Raw genomic sequence first — 22,810 nt, 5'->3', positions numbered from 1 at the left:
TCTTCAAAGCTTTGGCGGGTATTTGTATTCACTTTAACTAACTGACATCATTGTCAATCCATTGTGTCATTGCAGCCTGATCCTAAAGAATTTAAAATCTTTAAACGTGAAGAAATTCCCACGTCTGCTTGATGTGCATTTTAGACTGTTAAAGGAAGGAAGAGAAGAAAGAGTGGAGATTCTGACCACTATTTTGCCATCCTCACTAGCTTCAGCTGTGGTACCGAAGGATTGGACTTCAAATGGTATAACCTTGTTTAAAAAGGGAGAAAGAGAATGACTGATTTATTACATGTCAGTGAGGCTAAACTCAGGTCGGAAAATTATTGGCAAAAATTCTGAGGTATAGGATAACAAGAATCAGTTGTACAGCACGGAAACAGACTAACGGTCTAACTCATCCTAAATTGATCTAGTCCCATTTGCCAGCATTTGGCCCACATCCCTCTAAACCCTTCCTATTCATATACCTACCCAGATGCCTTTTAAATGTTGTAATTGCACCTGCCTCCATCACTGCCTCTGGTTGCTCATTCTATGGACATACCAACCTCTACGTGAAAACCCTTAGGTTCCTTTTAAATCTTTCCCCTCTTATCTATATCCTCCAATTTTGGACTTCCCTATTCTGTAGATAGATTTTGGCTATTCACCCTATCCATGCCACTCATGGACATATAAACCTCTATAAAAAGTCACTCCTTGGCCTCTGACACTAAAGGGAAAGAAGTCCCAGACTATTCAGCCTCTCTCTCTCTCGATCAAATCTTCTAACCATGGCAACAACCTTGAAAGGGTTCAGAAATGATTTGAGGAGAAAGTGAGGTCTGCAGATGCTGGAGATCAGAGCTGAAAATGTGTTGCTGGAAAAGCGCAGCAGGTCAGGCAGCATCCAGGGAACAGGAGAATCGACGTTTCGGGCATAAGCCCTTCTTCAGGAATTCCTGAAGAAGGGCTTATGCCCGAAACGTCGATTCAGAAATGATTTACAAATTAAACATCTTTCCTACAGCAGGGAGGCCAGAATTGAATGCAGTATTCTAAGATTGGCCTCAATGTCCTGCACAATCGCAACATGACATCCTAACTCCTGTACTCAGTGCACTGACCAATGAAGGCAAGCATGCCAAACGCTTTCTTCACAGTGTCTATCTGCAATCCACCTTCAAGAAATTATACACCTGCACCTCCAGATCTATATTCGTATATAGATTTAGAACGACAGGTTAAGGAAAGATTGGGTTTGACTGACAATCAAATGGTGAAATGGTAACAAGGATAGCAATCAGAATAGTGCATTTAATATGGTCCATATGGATTTTAGCAAAGTTAAAATCACAACACCAGGTTATAGTCCAACAGGTTTAACTGGAAGCACACTAGCTTTCGGAGCGATGCTCCTTCATCAGGTGATTCATCCGAAAGCTAGTGTGCTTCCAATTAAACCTGTTGGACTATAACCTGGTGTTGTGTGATTTTTAACTCTGTACACCCCAGTTCAACACCGGCATCTCCAAATTATGATTTTAGCAAAGCTTTTGATAGGATTACATATTAAACTAGTCATGAAATATGGCATAGCAGACAAAACAGAACAATGTCCCAAGTAGGTTCACACGCAGGGAACAAAACAGTTGACAAGCATGTGACTAGAAGACTATTTGCAGTAGGTTGCATACAGTTCAAAAGTAAATCACTTGCTTTTGTTTCTTAATGTCTTAGACTTAAAACCCAGCATGAAAACATGGCAATTTAATTGTAGCTAGTTCAAACCCCACTGCTTCAGAGGTTGGTCGCAATAGTCCAAACAGACTCAAGAATAATTCTAACAGCATTTTACTCATCATTGCAGTTATGCATCAGCTTTTGTTTTACTCTCCCTGAAATAGAGATAATACAACACAAAGTCTGCTTAATCCTCAACCTTAAACCATTTAGAGATGCACTATTGCTGTAAAGCACACATTTTGTTGAAGTTTTTTGTCTTGCATTTATCAGGACATTTCAAAAGAATACCAATTCAAGGCGAAAAACAACATTTATACTGAACGAGAGGGGAAAACAGTTTGGTTGGCAAGTTATTGGTAGAGGCATTGCATTCTCTATGGCATCGATTAATGCTGATTGACAGTTAAGAGGAAGGCTGTTTTAAAATTTTAAACCAAGCAGGATGACAGATTGGTCATTACCCTGAAAAGTGAACAAGCACATGGCTATCAGTTTTGTTGAGTTGAAACAAAATTGCACCAAAAACAAAGTGCTGGAGGAACTCAGCAGGACTGGCAGCATCTGTGGGAGAACTGCAGTTAACATTTCAAGTCCTGTGACTCTGCATCAGCACTGTCACTGCCAGAGATGCTACCAGACTTGCTGAGCTTCTCCAGTAATTTGTTTGTTCACATCTCCAGCATCTGCAGTTCTTTATTTTGTTTTAGCACTGTGTACATGCTCTGGCTGTAAAGAAAGCAAGCTATGTATAAATTTATCTGGCTTCCCCCAGTGCGTGTAAGTTCACACTGAACCTGAATGATGCAAAACAAAAGACAGCCATTGGTTGGTTCATTTCTCTTCAGCTTCAAATGCAAGTTTAGCTTTGAGTAAACTCGGTCATAGCCAGGACGAGAATGCAGATCATTCAGCGCACCAAGTAGCCGCCCATCGGGTGCCAACGCTATGTACGAGACTACATCCATGTAGTCTTGAAGATGCAAGTACCGGTTGTGAAGTCTTTTTTTTGCAGAGTTCAAGAGTAGACACCTTTTTAAATTATAGATTACAACTCCATGGTTTTCAAACATTCCCTTTCACACCAGACTGTCACAGTCAACCCTGGCATTGAAATGGCCAAGGATGACAATTTTGCATGAGTTCACAGATATCTGTATAGAACACAGCCATATCAGTTGGATTAGCCTTCAGGGTTGGAGCACAAGTGCTGACGATCTTGAGAGGGGGAAGGGGAGACAAGATGTACTCAAATGTCAAGTATGTACTCTTGAAAAAAAGCAAAGTACTAAAGATGCTAGAAAACTGCAAACAATGCTGGAGAAACACAGCAGGTCTGGCAGTATCTGTGAGAAGAAAAACAGAGTTAATCTTTCAAGTTCTGTATGTCTCTTCGTCTGCTCCAAAAATCATACCTCATTCAAGGTAGCCAACACCTAATCTGGCTAATTCGTGTGTCACCAGAGCTAAACATCAGCAAGCAGAACTTTTCACACCGTTACAAGCAAGGTTGAGTGTTCTAGTTTCTTGTTTGCAGTTTGCTCACAATAAGAGATATCATTGACCATGTTGAACAAACTGGGCAGTGGGGAAACAAGCATTTGTCTCAGCAACCTTTCCAGGCTCCCCTGATTCAGGAGGAATCAATGCTATCCTATAAAAATATAGTATATCGTTCAGGATGCTATCTGGTGATGTCATCATCAATACTATCAATGCTCTAAGCAGTTTGTGTACAAGAAAATTCATACTTTCCCATCACTGCAGGATTTACATGTGCTGTAGTTGTGGCAGTCATTTTCTCTACTTCCTGCCTACACAAGAGAGCTTTAACATAAAAGACAGTTTGCACTGACTAACTGCAGCCTTTGAGCTTAGAGTTGATCAGTCATGGTCCAGTGAACTACGATGCCAGTAGTGAGGTATCTATTCAAATTCTGAATTTCCCTCTGAGGTGGGTTGCTGACCAAGGCTTGAAGGGACAATACATCTTTGCTATCTTATCCATAGCTGGCCAACCACCAGTAATAAATGGAATGTGATGTGGCACATGTTTGGTCTGGTGCAAGATGGTCCATTTGGCACATGCAATCCTTTGCCTGGCCATTCCCTTTGATAAGCGCTGAAAATGTGTTGCTGGACAAGTGCAGCAGGTCAGGCAGCATCCAGGGAACAGGAGAATCGACGTTTCGGGCATAAGACCTTCTTCAGGAATGCTGGATGCTGCCTGACCTGCTGCGCTTTTCCAGCAACACATTTTCAGCTCTGATCTCCAGCATCTGCAGTCCTCACTTTCTCCTCATTACCTTTGATAAAGCAAGTCATCCACCCAACTGGTGTCACGGTCTCTCCTTGCTACATTTTGCCTGGCAGCAGAAAGTGTTTGTTGGAATGGGTGCTTAAAGCCAGCAACTGGAGAAGATGAAGGGCCAATGGTGCAAAAACAAATTGATCTATTTTTCTAATCAGCCTGTTCAAACATGTTTCTACATACCTCTCAGCAGGTGGGACTTGAACCTGAGCCTCCACTGCAGGGTTAGGGACATTACTATTACACCACAAGAGGCCTCCCCACATTCAAGGCAGCCATACCAACATCTAGGCTGGTTGGGCTTGCCCAAAGGCATTGCTAACCTTCAATATCGTTCCAATTTTAGTACATATGCTGCCAAAGTCCATCCAATAAGTAGGATTCTGTTGACTAAAAGGTACAAGGTTACTACACTGTCCAGACATCACATATACCCACTGTAATTCATTACTGTATTCATTAAATCCAAAATATTACTATCCTTTTATTGTATGGCTCCATCCAACAATGGACATTAAAGAAATTTAAGCTCAATGCATCCTTGTTCAACTGCATCTCAAGACATTCATTGATTTTACCCACCCACTGCCATTTTACCTTGTTATAAATAGGCTGCTAAAAAGGTGTGGTGGAGAGATGTACATAACTGGTCAGCACAATGGGCAGACAGAATTCAGAGGGTCTACTTAAAAAAAAGCCATATACTAGCCATTCTCTCTCTCTCTCTGAGAAAAGTGGGTATGACTCCAGCCCGATCAACATCCAATTATAACAATAACTTCTTGCTGACTCATGCAAGCTCGCCCAACCATTTGTTGTAAATCACTTGCAGGCTAGAGGTAGGCACAAATGAGGCACAGATAAACAATGATCGAAAAAATCCCAAGTGCAAACAGAAGCCAATACAGCTTCAGAACAAAAACAATAAATTTCAAATTTTGATAGACATCAAGCAGTTAGGCGTAACTTGGATATCTAAATCATTGAATAAAGTAGTCAATTCAACATCCATATTTTGAAAAATTGAGGTTGCATTGCTATAAAAGATCAGGTACAGTAATTCATCTGAGCAAAGGCCCAGTTAGCTATTGCAAGTTATCATCCTATAACTATACTAGGTGGTGGAGCTAAGGCTAACAATTTCAAATTATCGTGCTTTCCAGGTAATGCAATAGGTTTGGGGGTAGAGGGGCAAGGTGGGAAACGGAGAGATGGGGAGGGGGGGGAAGAGGGTAGAGACCCGGGGGGCAGGGTAGAGACCCGGGGTGGGGGGGGGGGGGGGGGAGGGTAGAGACCCGGGGTGGGGGGGGGGGGAGGGGTAGACACACGGGGTGGGGGGGGGGTAGACACACGGGGTGGGGGGGGGTAGACACACGGGGTGGGGGGGGGTAGACACACGGGGTGGGGGGGGGTAGACACACGGGGTGGGGGGGGGTAGACACACGGGGTGGGGGGGGGTAGACACACGGGGTGGGGGGGGGTAGACACACGGGGTGGGGGGGGGTAGACACACGGGGTGGGGGGGGTAGACACACGGGGTGGGGGGGGTAGACACACGGGGTGGGGGGGGGTAGACACACGGGGTGGGGGGGGGTAGACACACGGGGTGGGGGGGGTAGACACACGGGGTGGGGGGTAGAGGCGAACAGAGCAGCGGTTGGGTGGCGGGGGTATGGACTGGGAGCCGGTGCTCACCGCTGCCTGATTGTTCCTACTTCCTTGAGGAATGGAGGGGTAACCATAGTGTCCACATTATCGACACCGGCACAAAGTGCGAAAGCTGCCGTTTACCTGGAAACGGAATTTTAATTTTAAACTGAAACCGGAGCCGCTGCAGCGCGAGCGAGTCGGGTTACATAACAGCGGCTCCCATCAGGTGGGGGGGAAACAGGTGCCCCGCTCCCACACTAACACAACCTTCACGGTCACCATCGCGGGAAGAGGACAGTGAGGGGCGCCGCCGCTCGAATATGATCGCTGAGGAAACCAGGACTCACCGTGTACCCCAGGGCCGGGGCTGTACCTTCTTCAAGGCCGCTCGCTCTTGACCAACGCAACGCACTGATATCGCACTGCGCCTGCGCACAGAGCACCGGAGGGGGCGGGGTACCGCGCACTGCAGCACTGCGTTTGCGTATAGGTGATGGGGCGGGGCCCGCCCAACGCAGCACTGCGCCTGCGTATAGCAGTGGGCCTGGGTTCCAGACCGTTGGCAATGCGCGTACGCATGCTGTAGGTGGGGCTTTTCCCCGTGCCGCAGAATTGCGCCTGCGCTTAGTTGATGGGGCGGGGCCTTGTGGCCTGTGGCACTGCGCATGCTGGCCGGAAAGCTGCTGAAGCGCTCCATGTGGGCCGAGGAGGATTTGCATCTATCACCTCTTTTGTCTCCATGTCTAACTAACGCATTGGGAAGTTCAAGTGGGCGAATGTAACAACATTTTTGCTTGATCAACTAGCCACAAAATGACCTTCTCTCACTTAATACCCTTACATACAGAGGAGGAAGGTCACCATTTCGACTGGGACATCTCATCCATTCCAGGACAAGCCAAACAGAGACGCTTGAGAATTCCTAGAAGCACGGTATTCCAACCGGAATTCTATCAACAAACATATCGGGTTAGACCCCATCTACCAACCCTGAGAAAAAGAACAGGAAATGACATCATAACAGGAAATGGTGTCACCACAGGAAATGACACCACCAACCCAAAGAAACCCAATCGTATAAATAGAAAGCAGGAATTATCAGCAGTGCTTTGCCTCAGGCCCACTGAAGATGTTACCCAGCAGGGTGATGAAACGTCTGGAAATGAACCTTCCAGCTCAGTGAGCAAACCTACATCCAGAACCTCAACCTGAGCTACAAATCTTCTCAAAACTTGCTGGGAGTAAAGACATTCAGCCTGGAGCCTGTTCCTACATTTAATGATATCTTAATTCATTAAGATGGCTTAATTCCATAATACATAGTTTTCATTCATATCCCTTGATACCCTTGCTTATTTAAACATTATTTATCTCAGATTTAAATTAACAACTGATCCAGTATTCACTGCCATTTGTGAAAGAGTTCCAAACCTGTCCCATCCTCAGGCTCTTCACAGAAAAATTATCAAACAAAATATCAGCCAGAGCCACGTGGAAAGTCAGTCGAGCAGATGACCAAAATCTTGGTCAGATACAGCAGGTAGGTTTTGGGTGTGTTTTCAAGGAGGAAAAAGTGGCAAAGAGGACTCTTATTCTTTTTCCAGAATGGAAATGTCAATTACTAGGGAACACACATTTAAGGTCAAGGGGGAAAGTTTAACGGAGATATGAGAGGCAAGTTTTTTACACAGTGGGTGGTAACTGCCTGGAATGCGCGGCCAGAAGAGGTGACAGAAGCAGATACGACAGCAATGTTTAAGAGGCATCTTGACAGATGCATGAATAGGCAGGGAGCAGAGGGATATGGATCATGTATAGGCAAAGGTTTCTTAGTTTAGAACAGTGTCATGTGTCAGCACAGGCTTGTGACCTGAAGAGCCTGTTCCTGTGCTGTACTATATTTTGCCTATAAAGAGAATTCCAAAGAAAGTAGGATAGTTAATGATGGGCATTTAAAATCAGTATGCTCAAGAAGTCAAATTGGAGCAATGCAGATATCGGTGGTTTGGGGAAGAATAAGAAGTTGGGAAGTGAAATAATCTGCAGGGAATGAAAAATTTCAAAAGTAAGGTTTTACTGAACCATATGCCAATATGGTCAGTGTGTACAGGGATGATGGATGAGTGAGACTAGGTAAAATCTCAGGCAGCAGCAATAGAGCTTTTTATGATCCAAGGGTCGAATGTCTGGGGTTAATTTGAAAGCAAGAGGCCAGTACCTGAGGAAAGAGGAGCATTTCCAATGCCAGCAAAAATAGGAGTAAATTTGAATGATCAACAGTTTGCTAAGAATAAAGTTAAAGGAGCATGGGGTGCGTTTACTGAATGAAGGAGACAGACAGGAAAGATACTGTTGTAAAAATGTGTTCCTTGTGGCACAATGTGAGTGGATCAGGGTTTAGGATGTAGGTTTGCTCGCTGAGCTGTAGGTTTGATATCCAGACGTTTCATTACCTGGCTAGGTAACATCATCAGTGGCGACCTCCAAGTGAAGCGAAGCTGTTGTCTCCTACTTTCTAGTTATATCTTTCTCCCGGATGGGGTTCCTGGGGTTTGTAGTGATGTCATTTCCTGTTCGTTTTCTGGGGGGTTGATAGATGGCATCTAGATCTATGTGTTTGTTTATGGCGTTGTGGTTGGAATGCCAGGCCGCTAGGAATTCTCTGGCATGTCTTTGCTTAGCCTGTCCCAGGATAGATGTGTTGTCCCAGTCGAAATGGTGGTTTTTTTCATCTGTGTGTAGGGCTACGAGGGAGAGAGGGTCGTGTCTTTTTGTGGCTAGCTGGTGTTTGTGTATCCTGGTGGCTAACTTTCTTCCTGTTTGTCCTACATAGTGTTTGTGGCAGTCCTTTCATGGAATTTTGTAGATGACGTTGGTTTTGTCCATGGGTTGTACTGGGCCTTTTAAGTTTGTTAGTTTTTGTTTGAGAGTGTTAGTGGGTTTGTGTGCTACTAAGATTCCGAGGGGTCTTAGTAGTCTGGCTGTCATTTCTGAAACTTCTTTGATGTATGGCAAGGTGATTAGGGTTTCTGGCTTGTTTGGTCTGCTTGTCATGGTTTGTTCTTGAGGAATCTGCGGACTGTATTTTTGAGTATCCGTTCTTCTTGAATACGTTGTATAGGTGGTTCTCCTTTGTTTTCCGAAGTTCGTCTGTGCTGCAGTGTGATGTGGCTCATTGGAATAGTGTTCTGATACAGCTTCGTTTGTGTGTTGGGATGGTTGCTGGTGTAGTTAAGTATTTGGTCAGTGTTTGTCGGTTTTCTGCATACGCAGGTTTGTAGTTCTCCATTGTCCTTTCTTTCGACTGTGACGTCCAGGAATGCGAGTTTGTTGTCGGTTTCTTCCTCCTTGGTGAACTTTATGCCTGTGAGGGTGTTGTTGATGATGTTAAATGTCTCTTCTATCTTGTTTCGTTTTGTGATGACAAACGTAGCGGACCCAGATTTTTGGTTTGATGGTTGGTAGGGCTGTTTGTTCTAGTCTTTGCATTACCGCTTCTGCTATGAATCCTGATAGCGGAGATCCCATAGGTGTGCCGTTGGTTTGTTTGTAGACTATGTTGTTGAAAGTGAAGTGGGTGGTGAAGCACAGGTCCACTAGCTTCATGAGTGGATCAGTTTGTATGGACTCATATTCTGCCAGAATTGTGCTGACTGCCATATTTTGTCAAGGTCTCCACAGGTGTCCAGGGTGTTGCCAGAACTATTAAAGAACCTTGTTATATTTAAATTATCCGTCTCCTGCCAATATAATTTTTGTGATGCTCGGTTGCTTCTAGGTGTCTTCAAGACAGTTTCATTGCCATCATTGGTGAGCTGGTAGTCTTTCAGAATACAGGATATGGAGGAGCAGTGAAAAAAACAGTGAAGAGAGATTAAGAAGCTGGGAGAAGGAGGAGCTGCATAAGAAACTATGCCTACAATGTGTCATTAGGGTGTCTGAAGTACTGTTTAGATTAGAGTGGTGCTGGAAAAGCACAGCTGGTCAGGCAGCATCCTCGGAGCAGGAAAATCGATGTTTCGGGCAAAAGCCGTTCATCACCACTCTAATATAGACTCTGATTTCCAGCATCTGCAGTCCTCACTTATGCCAAGTCTGAGGTACTGTACTGTACATAGCCTTATAGTCAAGGCACCTATCACTAACCTAGTTCACCTGCCGTAAACACTATTAAACACTTGAATAAGGTCATGAAAAGTACTAAATGCTGTGCTGAAGGTCACTGTGACCCTTAACTTTCAGGCCATTGCATGGATCCAGGCTGCAGTAAGTGACATTTTCCAGTTTGACCTTCATCATTTTATCAGAAAGGCAACCAAAGTTTGTTACATTCGGAGAAACAACATTAATTCCAAAGGAGTGACACAAGGAAAGATTACATGACAATTCATCTGCATTTCAGGTTTCCCTTGGATTAGACCATAAAACATAGGAGAAGAGATTAGGCCATTCAAGTCTGCTCTACCATTCAATCATGGCTGATAAGTTTCTGAACTCCATTCACCCACCTTCTCCCCATCACCTTTGATTCCCTTAACAATCATGAACCTATCCATATCTGTCTTAAACATACGCAATGACCTGGCATCTACAGCCTTCTGTGGAAACGAATTCCATAGATTCACCACTTTCTGCTGAAGAAGTTTCTCCTCATCTTCATTTTAAACAGTCTTTCCTTTATTCTAAGGCTGTGTTCTCAGTTCCTAGTCTCTTAATGGAAACATCTTCACACGTCACAACTATCTAGGCCTTTCAGTATTCTGTAAGTTTTGATTAGGTATCCCCTAATCCTGCTAAACTTCATCGAGTATAGACCCAGAGTCCTCAAATATTCCTCCTACGTTAAGCCTTTCATTTCTGGAATCATTCTCATGGACCTCCCCTAGACCCACTGCAGGGCCAGTTCATCCTTCCTGAGATATGAGGCCCAAAGTTACTTGCAATATTTTAAAGGTTCCAGGTCCCATGGACTGCAGCCACATTTGTCTTCCATGTTATGCACCATCATCATCCTAACATCTTTCAAAACAGGAAGGGATTCCACTCCTTTGATGTCCTTGTTATTTATGACTACAGGCAGCGCATTGTGAAGGTTTAGGATGGATTTCTCAACAGCACACCTAAATTTTGCCTTTATTCCAAGAAAGCTGCCAAATTACAGACTGGCCTGGATGGTAAGGGATATCATATTTGGGCATCATTCCTGTCAGGAAACCAGGTAGACAACTCCCATCTATAACCAGTGCGTGGACAGCTTTCTTGCTCTATCTTCAACAATTGCTTGGCTATTTCAAAGGGAAGTTAAAAATAACCCAAATTACTGCAGGTCTCGAGTCCCCTGTTGGTTAGATCAGGTAAGGATGGCAGATTTCCTTCCTAAAAGGGCATTAGTGAACCATTTGGATTTTTTAAACTGTCAAAAATAGTTGCCATGGTCACAATTACTAAGATTTGATTTCAATATCAGATGTTATGAATTAAATTTAAATTCCACTAGCCTCCTTGGTGGGATTTGAACTTCCGTCTGTAGAGCAGATGCCTGGCTCTCTGGACTTTGGATTAATCAAATGCCATTCACACTGTTTCACCATCTCCCCCATCATATTTTATTATCCCGAAGAAGTGGTCATATTTAAATGCCAATTTTCTTTAATAATTTTGTGTATAGTAAATAAAGTTAGTCATCAATATACCCCCAGACATACACTCAGGTGACAGTAAACATTAATTGTAGTGAAACTAAAATGCAGTGTATAGCTTGTTATTCGTACTTAAATAACAGTACATTCAAATGGCTTAATACATTTTGACCTTCTCAATCCATTCCAGTTATTCCATTCCCATGCTTTAATTAGCTCAGTACATTTTTCACAGTTAAGCATTTTTCAAATTGTTATCTGGTACTTTTCTGATATTGAGTCATCCATTTTATGTGTGGAGATGTCAATCTGTGCCTCTTTACACAATCACAATGGTGTGCAATCCTACATTCAGCTTTATAATCCTACATTCAGTTTTACAATCCCACATTCAGCAGAAAGCTATTTTAACTCATTATGTGTTGATCCAAATGTAATGCAAAAATGTTCACAGGCTTCCCAGGACATTCTGTGCATTCTTGTTTCCTCTTGGTGTTGGGACCACAAATGTCATTGAGCAGATTCTGAGCATATCTGAGCAATGTTTCTACTTCTTGATAGACTTTTGGGAGATGATCTGCGGTACAATCTCGATTACATTTCTAGATTTGTAGTTATATGATACATAACTTTGACACAACGAGGGATCAGCCTTTGGCATGAATTGAGCAGGAAGAATTGCAGGAGGATGAAGAGCAGCAGGAGCAATATTGCCCACTACTTACCAGAGTTCTTATACAGCAGCACATCCAAAGACACTTCCTTGAACCATACTTTGTTTTCACAATTCACCAAAGTCCAGCAATGCTGATTACCACCATACCATATATCACTATCAATTACTTTCCTTTAGTCCATCTCATGAGTCTGATTTATTTTTGAAGAAAGAACCAACAAAAAACACAATATGTTCAATTAACAGAAGCCATTGTTGTGGAAAATGGTGTGTTCGTTTATTTATGTATTTGTTAAAAGTGTTGACTCAATTGGGAAGATTTGAAAGTGGAAATCCAGCTTCTCTTTGAAAGAGGCTGTTTTAGTTGGTCTCCTTGAGCAGACCTGGACTCGGAGTGTCATGGGTATCACCCAACCTTATTTCCTGATTCCCAGAGCAGAAGAGTTATTATAATCTGGTGCTGCAGTATAGTTGAGAGTGTGTTGCTGGAAAAGCACAGCAGGTCAGGCAGCATCCGAGGAGCAGGAGAGTCAATGTTTTGGGCAGAAGCCTTCATCAGGGCTTTTGCGTGAAACATAGATTCTCCTGCTCCTCGGATGCTGCCTGACCTGCTGTGCTTTTCCAGCAACACACTCTCAACTCTAATCTCCAGCATCTGCAGCCCTCACTTTCGCCACAGATCAAAAGTGTCATATTCTAATTTGTCTCTGATGACTTTCCAAAAACACTTTATTTTAAAGCTTAAAAACTAAAAACCACAACTCAGAATGATTACCGAAGAAACCATTTTAACTGATTTTGGCTGAAGCAGCATCATGCTAAAGTTGCACTAACAAAAATCCAGATTTCACACAATTGTCTCCTTTTGCTTATGAAAAATCCCTCACAGATACAGGGGAATATTCATCCAGGCAATTGCGTCAAATGCTCTCATTCTGTTGTTGAACAGAGGATTCTCTGTACAGCAGGAGCTATTAACAACTGGGCACACAATATCCCAAACCTCTCATAGGTGGGTAGTACAACATCTTCATCAGATCGAAAGCCACATAATACTCATTTTCTTCCGTGGCCCTTGGCAATATTCTTGATACAAAGAGCGTTGCTGGCAGCTGGAGACAAGATTAGCAAAAAACAGTGTAATGTTCCCAGTTCTGACGTGAATGCGTACCCCACAATAACTGGCTCCCAACTCAATCATCTACCATTTCAATGCATTACAATATAATCCAAATTATGAAGATAGAAAATATCATATGAAAGAATTATAAACCAAAGAAGATATTAATCTGAATGATGGTCCAAATCTCTGTGAATCTGTCACAGATGTAAAAGTATTAAGGTTAAAGCTGATGCATCTCTGCGGATATCTGGGCTGGGTCAGCTCATCAGATCTTTATTGAAATGTTTTTATATTAAAAAACTGTTTATTGGGTAACAGAAGATTCAGTAGAGTGATTGGATATGCGAACGAGTGACAATTTACTCACAGAGTGTAGAATCACAGAATTAGAGAGAAAACTGCTTCCATTTCTTTTTCACCTTGATATGAAGGTAGGATTCTAATTTTGTAATGGTGGCTGGCATGACTGTTTTCTGGTTCCATCTGTGAGCGAGCTTCCTGGCATCCAGTCCAATACCTGATTGGCTGCATACCCATCATCACTGGATAGCTTGTCAATGAAACAGAGTGCCAATTAAGGCCAGCAATCAGAGGACAATTGTAACTTGCTCCTGCAGCATTGAGACATGTTGGACTTTGAGGCCCCCAACCTATCTGCCCCCAGGCCCCTTATCGAGGAGTTCAGCAGTTGGGCCTAGTTTTTATTTCAAAGGTTTCAGAAGTGCTGAGACATGGCCACAAAATGGATGGATCCTGTTAGCTTCTTCCATGATCCAATGTACTGGGACCAATGTCATGGTGACCAATGGGGCTGTAGAGAGAACTTTGAACTAAATGGAGATGGGAGGGAATGGTTCTGGAGAGAGGAAGGATTTGACAGCATCACAGGGCAGCTATTTAGGTACTGATACCTGGTGCGAGATAGAAAGGGTCAGACATTCAAACTTTAAAAATAAGTAGGTCGGGTCAAAAGGGATAAATGATCAAATGCACATAATATTTGGAACAAAATAAATTAATTAACAGCACAAATAGAGGTTAATGAATACCATCTTGTAAGCCATGACAGAGACACGGTTCCAAGGAGATCAAAGCTGGGAACTAAATACTCAGGGGTATGTGACTTTTTGAAAGGACAGATAGGAAAGATGGTGGCATAGCTTTGTTAGTATGAGATGCGGAAAGTACAATAGCAATAAATAATCTTGGATCTGAAGTAGAGCCCATATAAGTCGAGGCAGAAATAATGAGGGGAATAAGACACTTGGGGGAAATATCAGCTAACAGTACAGTAGGGCAGAGAAGAGATCAACTGATAATTAAGGCAGTGAACATAGGTCCTTTTGAAAATGAGTCAAGATTAGAGTGGTGCTGGAAAAGCACAGCAGGTCAAGCAGCATATGAGGAGCAGGAACATCAATATTTCAGGAGGAGCCCTTCAACAGTCATTCCTGATCAAAGGCTCCTGCCCAAAACGTCGATTTTCCTGCTCGTCGGATGCTGCCTGACCTGCTGTGCTTTTCCAGCACCACTCTAATCTTGACTCCAATCTCCAGCATCTGCAGGCTTCACTTTTGCCTTTTAAAAATGAGACTGGGGAAATAACTGCAGAATCAGGAAATGGCAGAGTAGTTGAATAAATACTTTGCATCAGTTTCATGGTAGAAGATGCTAATGGAATTCCAAAAATACTAAATAATCAATGGGCAAAAAGCAGGGAGGAAATAAATAATTATTCCTAAAGAAAGAATACTTATGACACTAATTGGACTAAAGGCTGATAAGTCCCTTGGACCTGATGGGATCCATCCAAAGATCTTAAAGAAGGTAACCACAGATATAATGATACACTGATAGTAATCTTCCAAGAATCTCAGATTCGGGAGAAGGCCCGGGGATTTGGAAGCTGCCAATGTAACATCTTTACTGAAAGAGGGAGGTGACATAAAAGGTGACAAACCAGTCAGCTTAATATCTGTATTTGGGAAAATATTAGTGTCTATTATTAAAGGAGCAAAGCAGAACATTTAGAAATATGCAAGGTGATCAAGCAGAGCTTAATGTAGGGGAAATCATGCCTGAGAAAATTATTAGAATTCTTTCAGGACGTAACAAGCAGGATGGATAAAGGAGAAACAGTAGATATAATACAGTCAGTTCTACTATATCGTGGTAGTTCTGTTATAAGAAAATCATGTAATAGCAGCACCATTAATAGGGTTGGAATCGTGTTATAACCAATACATGCTTTAAAACTTTGTGCTTTACAATGTCTCCAATTTGTCAATCATGTTATAGCGAATTTGTGTTAACAAAATATGCTTTATAGCATAACGATCTGTATATTTGGAATTCAAAAAGGCAGTTCACATAAGACTACTTACCAAATTGAGAGTTCATAGTGTTTGTGTATTATACTATATTAAAGTAATAGAGTTTGGGAAAAGGGAACATTTGCAGGATAACAATCCCTCATCATAAAATCATTGCTGATTTTCAGAAAAACCCATCTGATTCACTAATGTCCTTTAGAAGGAAGCTGCCATTCTTACCTGGTCTGGCCTACATGTGTCTTCAGACCCACAGTAACGTGGTTGACTCCTTCTGGGCAGTTCAGGGTGGGCAATTAATGCTAACCTAGGCAGTGACCTCCACATCTCCTGAATGAAAAACATTCCCTCAAAGTAACTCTATTTCTCTCTCCACAGATGCTGACAAACGTGCTGAGTTTCTCCAGCATTTTCTCTTGTTATGTTAAACATGCTACAAATGGGGTTGTGATTATTTCAACCACACAGATATATCTATGGCTGGGCCTTCACGATCTGCATTGGATTCAGTGTATGTAGTGAATCATCCTGCAGTCATAAAGAAAATTATTTTAAGGCTAATGATAAACTGGCTGCAATTCTGCAGTCAACAACAGCACTTTTTAAATGAAATGAGTGGGATCCATTTGGCCCACGGGTGAGTAGGGACATATGGTAGATTAATCTGAATTATTAAACTGACATTCAACACTTAATGTTACAGTTTCAAAATGTGCAATTCACCTGCATAAAAGGAACAGAATGTTCTGTTCTGGGAGGAATCATTCCATTATCTATTTGGACTGTTGCTCAAGTCCATGGAGTAATATGAAGAAAAAAGTCTACAGAAAACAATAAAGACAGCAGGAAACCAAGGAAGGTATCAATATTCAAACAGGGAAGCTGGAGTGAATCTTCATTATTCAGTACAACTTAAGAAATCAATACATTCTTCGATTGATTAGTGGTCCATGTAACCATTGTTCGTTTTTTATTCATTCACAGGATGAATCCCTAATTGCCCAGAGCGCTGTTAAGAGTCAAGAACATTGCTGTGGGTCTGGAGTCACATGTAGGCCACACTAGGTAAGAAGGGTAAATTCCTTCTCTAAAAGATGTTAAGTGGACTAGATGGGTTTTCCCTGACTATGGATTCATGATTGTCACTACACTCATAATTCAAGGTTTTTTTTACTGAATTCAAATTCCACCATCTGTCACCATATGGTGATTCGAACCTGGATCCCCAGAAAACCTCCTGGTCTTTTGGATTAACAGTCCAGCAATTAAAGCATTGCCTCCCCTCAAACTGGGTAAAAACAATGGCTGCAGATGCTGGGAACCAGATTTTGGATTAGTGGTGCTGGAAGAGCACAGCAGTTCAGGCAGACACGCAAATTCGTGAAGCGTTCCATATTTTTGATTTTACTGCTCCTCGGATGCTGCCTGAACTGCTGTGCTCTTCCAGCACCACTAATCCAAAATCCCCTCAAACTGTCCAAACTAAATGGCAGTCAGCTCTGTTACCTCTCCAATGCCTTATCATGTTAACAAATGAAAACTTCAGTATTGATTTTCTGCCATGTCTCTAAACTCTAGATGAGTGAGAGGAACAAACATTATTGCTGTATGGTGCAGCCATGTACATTCTGTTTGAACTATTGTAAACTGATCATAGTGGACTCAGGTGGTGTGGAACTTATCCTCTGCTCAATCCTTAAATTCTAAGATCTGTGAAACAGATAGATATCATGGGCTTTTTGTATTGTCAGACATTTGCTTTCCTGCCATTTTCACCTGTACCTTTTACCTTTGAGTTACAAATGACCCATTTTACAAGGTGTTAATATTTATGATTGTGCTGGCACACCGGGATCAGTACTCATCATCGTTCGGTCTCTTCAATCATGGAACAAAGGCACAGGAAGAGAAATGTAAAAAATTTTTACAATGCACCCCCATGTTCAATACTTTACATGAAGAATATTTCATACATTGTGTACCTTGCTTTGCAAGTGTTCCTCAATTGGATCAGTCGCAGATAAAGTCATTACATTCAAAGACACTTTTTGCAGTCTCAGAATCATGTACACTCAACAAAAATATTGATTATTTTTAAAGTATAGTTACTGAAGCAAATATGAGAATTATTTTGCTCACAACAAAGTCCCACAAAGCACAGATTTTAAACAGGTTCTGTTTTTGACAGATGGTGGAGTGGCCTGAACAAGAGGAAAACTCCATGGCCATCTATCCATTGTAGATATGCAGCAGGCTGGAAGAACACAACAAGCCAGGCAGCATCAGGAGTTGGAGAAGTCGATGTTTTGGGTGTAACCCTTCTTCAGGACTGGGAGTGGGTGTAAGGGGAGCTGCAGATAAAGGGTGTGGCAGGGGCAGGGTGGGGATAGGTGAAGACAGGTAGAGAGTATGACCTGGTTGGTCAATGGGAGTAATGAATCCAGTTGGTGGCATGGAGGGGAGGGGCTGGGAAGGGAGTTGAGGGATGGGAACGGAGGTTATTTGAAATTGGAGAACTCAGTGTTGAGTCCTCCAGACTGGAGGCTGCCCTGGTGTAAGATGAGGTGTTGTTCCTCCTTTAGAAGCTGCGGCTTGGTTTGGCAATGGAGGAGGCCAATGATGGTCATGGTTGAGGGAATTGAAATGGTCGGTGACTGGGAGGTCCAATCGACCCCTGCAGACTCTGCTGTGATGCTCAGTGAACTGCTCCTAAAGTTTATGTTTGGTCTTTCCGAGGAAGAGAAGACCACATCGGGGGTAGCAGATACAGTAAACTAGGTTGGAAGAGAGGTAGGTGGACCTCTGTCTCACCTGGAAAGACAGTTTGGGGATGTGCCAGCAGGTTTTGCATCTTTTCCAGTTGCAGGGGAATGTACCGGGGTTCAATGGGGGTATCGGTGTGGAGCGTGGCACAAACCAAGGACTGGCGAAGGGAACGGTCCTTGCGGAAGGCAGAGGGGGTGGGGAGGAGAAGATGTTCTTGGTGGTGGGGTCAGGTTGGAGTTGGCAGAACTGTTTTAGGATGATATGTTGGATGCAGAGACTGGTGGGGTGGTAGGTGAGGACAAAGGGGTCTCAGTCTTTATTGTGTTTGTGGGGTGGTGTAGAGCAGTGGAACAGGGAATGGAGGTGGTGCTGTGGAGGGCTGTCTGGATGATGGGAGATGGAAAGCATGTTGTTGAAAGTAGGTGGACATCTGGGAATCTCATGAGTGGAATGTCTCCTCATCCAAGCAGATGTGGTGGAGGCAGAGGAATTGGGAGAATGGGATGGAGTTCTTGCAGGATGCTGGATGGGAGGAGGTGTAGTTCAGGTAGTTGTGGAGTCTGTGGGTTTATAATAAACATCCATCTAGAGACTGTCACCAGAGATGGAAATGGTGAGGTCAAGAAAGGAAGGGAGGTGTTTGAGATGGACCAAATGAATTTGAGGGCGGGTGGAAGTTGTGGGCGGAGTCGATGAACTGCTCCAGTTCAGCCTGGGTGTTGGACACTGCGCCAATGCTTGCATCGATGTAACAACGGAAGAATTGGGGCACAGTGCCTGTGTAGGTATTGAAGAGGGACTGTTCGATATAGCCAACATAGAAGCAGGCGTAGCTCGGGCCCATCCAGGTATCCATGGCCACCCTCTTGATTTAGAGGAAATGGGAGAAGTTAAAGGAAAGGTTATTGAGGGTGAGGACCAGTTCAGTGAGGCACAGGAAGGTATTGGTGGAGGGGGTCTGGATGGATCTGTTGGAGAGGAAGAAGCGGAGGGCCTGGAGGCCATTTTTGTGGGGTATGGACGTGTGTAAGCACGGCACATCCATAGTGAACTCCATCCCATTCACCCAATTCCTCCACCTCCGCCACATCTGCTCGGATGAGGAGACATTCCACTCGGGAGATTCCCAGATGTCCACCCACTTTCAACAACGTGTTTTTCCTACCCCCATCATCCAGACAGCCCTCCACCGCACCACCTCCATTCCCTGTTCCACTGCTCTACACCACCCCACAAACACAATAAATACAGAGACCCCCTTGCCCTCACCTACCACCCCACCGATCTCTGTATCCAACATGTCATCCTAAAAGCGTTGGGGGCCTTGGAACTGGAAGTTACTGAAGAGGTAGAGGGCGTGTCACGGATGTAGGTGGGAAGTGCCTGAAGCAAGGGGGAGTGGTTAGAGTCAGGGTAGGACGAGATGAGTTCGGTGGGGCAGGAGCATGCTGAGACAATTAGTCAGCCAGGTTGTTGGGCATCTCAATCTTGGGGAGCAGGTAGAACCGGACAGTATGGGGCTGGGGGACTATGAGTTTCAGGCAGGCATTTTTGTAAATGTAGTGTAAATTAGAGTGGTGCTGGAAAAGCACAGCAGGTCAGACAGCATCCGAGGAGCAGGAAAATCGACACCCTTCATGATTCATGACCCAACCTGCAGTGCTTTTCCAGCACCACTCTAATCTAGACTCTGGTTTCCAGCATCTGCAGTCCTCACTTTTGCTCATTTTTGTAGCTGTAGTTAATTTAAATTGTACAATCAGTTAAATGGTATTAATGTTTAATCCTCAGCAAGTTTTAAAAATATTTTGTTTTTGGATATTTGCAGTTATTTCTTAATTGCTGCGTCATGAAGATTAATTATTCATAAAGCATTGGAATTTACAACAAAAACAGAAATTACTTAAGAAACTCATTAGCATCTGTGGAATGAAACGGAGTCAACATTTTGAGATTCTGAAGAAGAATCGTTAGACCCAAAACGTTAATGCTGTTTTCCCTCCACAGATGCTGCCAGACCTACTGAGTTTCTTTAGTACTTTCAGTTTTTTGTTTCAGATTTCCAGTATTTGCAGTTCTTTGGTTTATTTGTAATTAAGAAGTTTTGTTGTTTGAATTTAGTATCTTAATTTCTATCATATTTTCTTTTTCCAGTGATCTCCTGAATTTCAAGTATTGAAGGGTGAAAAGCTTCTAAATCTCCCTGGGTTATCCCCCACTTTTGTTAAAAGAAAATTCAAGTGTTTAAAGATCATCAAAATGCTTTAAAATGAAGAAGTATGTATTTTTTGTTTTCCCCTGCGGTGGAAGAAAGACTGGTATTTCCTGCCATTTTTATCATTTTGGACATGATTTGGAGATGCCGGTGTTGGACTGGGGTGTACAAAGTTAAAAATCACACAACACCAGGTTATAGTCCAACAGGTCTAATTGGAAGCACTAGCTTCTTATTTGAACCTTTACTGTCATTTTACATCAAAGAAAAAGGCATTGTGTTATTCACATACCTTAAAAGCAATATTTCAGTTGAACAATAAAAAAATTCCCCTCATAACACTGATTTTCAATAGGTTCTTCTGCCTGTGATTTTTTTCACTTTAGTTTGTCAAAATATGTTGCCATTTCAACTACTTTCTTGGTAAGTATCCTTTTCTCGTAAAGTTTTCCCCTTGATTTCCAAGATTTCTGAAGAAGTCATACTGGACTCGAAACATTAACTGTTTCTCCCTGCACAGATACTGCCAGACCTGCTGAGTTTCTCCAGCATTCTCTGCATTTGTTTTAGATTTTCAGTGTCCGCAGTATTTTCCTTTTATTTTGTCGTGAGGCCTGTGGAATAGTGGAACTTGAGTGACAGTGCCCTCACTCAGCCTCAGTTGTACTGATACTTAGTAGTTAATTCCATTACATCTGAGATACATGACTTTTCTTGAGAAACTATCAGGTTCAATTTAATATTAAAAGCACACTACTTTAGCTACATGCTGTTAACACCAAGAACAATCACTAAAAAACCACTAAAGGACCAGGACCAGTCCTTTATAATCTAATGTGCAGACATTGCAATGTCATTTAATCCTTTCAGATATTAACTGTCTTAGATAGCAAAGCTATTATTAACTAAGCTCGCACTGTGGGAATTTGGGGCAAATTCAGCACAGATAGAAACTGGTTGAGGATTGATATCAAGCGAATTGATAGATGTCTTCTAGTTTACATTTACACTCTAAATGCTGGAGCTGTATTTTGTATTTTACCATGTGGCTGGAAGACAAGTTTACTGTTTCTCAGTACAGGCCTGCAGTGCATTAGGATGGTGCCTGGGGACAGCTTTCTAGCTTTTACAAATAATGTAACAATAAAACAGGAGGAGTAATGTGGTTGTAATTAAATATGAAGCGGAGTACTTCTGGACTTATTGCTTTGGACCATGACTGTTTCTAATTTATATTACTGATTGCACGTTGGATTTACATGTGCTTTTTGAAACTTTAAAACAGTAAATTATCAGTCCTGTGAGGAAAAGGAAGAATGGGTCAGGGAATCAATGCTACAATGTTCTAGTTTTTACCTGGTTTATTATTAATCTTGTTCTACTATGAGGTAGAATCACAGAATTTTACAGCACAGAAAGAGGCCATTTGATCCATTGTGTCTGTACTGGCTCCCGAAAAAGCAACCCAAGCTATTCCCACTCTCCAGCCCGATCTCAGTAGCCCTCTAAATTCATCACTTTCAAATAATCACCCAGCTCTGTTTTGAGACCTCCAATGGAATCTGCCTCCCCCCCCCCGCCCCCCTCTCCCAGGCAGCGCATTCCAGATCCTAACAACTCTCTGAATAAAGAGGTTTATTCACATCTCACTTTTAGCTGTCTTGCTGACAATCTTGAAATTGTGACCTCTAGTTACTGACATACCAACTAATGGAAACAGCATATCCTCCTTTACCCTGTCAAAATTGTTCATAATTTTGAATATCCCAATCAGGTTATCTCTTAATCTTCTCTGCTCCAAGGAGAATAAGCCCAATTTCTCTAATTTGTTTTAATATCTAAAATCCCTTATTCCTGGTATCATTCATTTGCAGTCTCACCAGGGCTTTAACATCCTTCCTTAAGTAAGGTGCCCAGAACTGAACACAATACTCCAAATGTGGTCTGACCAATGATTTGTAGAGGTGAATCATTATTTCCTTAATTTTATACTCAATGCCTCTATTTATAAACGCAAGGATCCTGTAAGCCACTGAACAACTGTTCCAACTTGCTTGGCCACCTTCACATGAACCCTGAGGTCCCTCTACTCCTGTACTCCCCCTCAGTGTTCTACCATGGACTCTATATTGTCTCTCCCTGTTTCTTCTACCAAAATGCATTACCTCACATTTCTCTGCAGTGGCCTCCATTTTCAGCAGCAGCGGGAGCAGAGAGTATGGGGAACTGAGTGGGAGCGGTCGAATTGCGCTCTGGGAAGGTGAGTGAATTGATGCATTTGGACAGCGGCTGAACCCGTGTAATGTTTCCCACCTGCCCTTTTTCTCTAACCAAAAAAAGGGCTCTGGCGTGCTGATATGGTAAGGATTTTCTAT

The 22,810-nt window shown here is 42.7% G+C and overlaps 1 protein-coding gene and 1 long non-coding RNA gene across 3 annotated transcripts in view; one reads left to right on the top strand and one right to left on the bottom strand.

The window, feature by feature from the left end:
* LOC122540426 (microtubule-associated protein RP/EB family member 3-like) overlaps positions 1-6,550 on the bottom strand; it is a 51,203-nt gene extending 44,653 nt beyond the window's left edge. The window contains exon 1 of one of the 2 annotated variants that reach the window (XM_087977055.1): positions 6,532-6,550. The gene's annotated coding sequence lies outside the window, so the exon portion shown is untranslated. Of the gene's footprint in view, positions 1-6,033; positions 6,183-6,531 lie in introns of those variants that run through there. The other variant, XM_043676177.2, reaches the window with a different exon arrangement.
* LOC148150510 (uncharacterized) lies at positions 6,366-21,709 on the top strand. Its single transcript, XR_015752247.1, has 3 exons — positions 6,366-7,226; positions 16,439-16,519; positions 20,375-21,709. It is a non-coding gene; the product is annotated as an uncharacterized LOC148150510 (long non-coding RNA).
* Positions 21,710-22,810: the final 1,101 nt, after the last annotated feature.

Source organism: Chiloscyllium plagiosum, unplaced genomic scaffold (assembly GCF_037043375.1).
Source record: "Chiloscyllium plagiosum isolate Xiang-an unplaced genomic scaffold, Cpla_swu_hap1 HiC_scaffold_3, whole genome shotgun sequence".
Lineage (NCBI taxonomy): Eukaryota > Metazoa > Chordata > Chondrichthyes > Orectolobiformes > Hemiscylliidae > Chiloscyllium > Chiloscyllium plagiosum.
The sequence above is the reverse complement of the archived record's forward strand: the minus strand, read 5'-3'. Positions and strand labels throughout refer to the sequence as shown.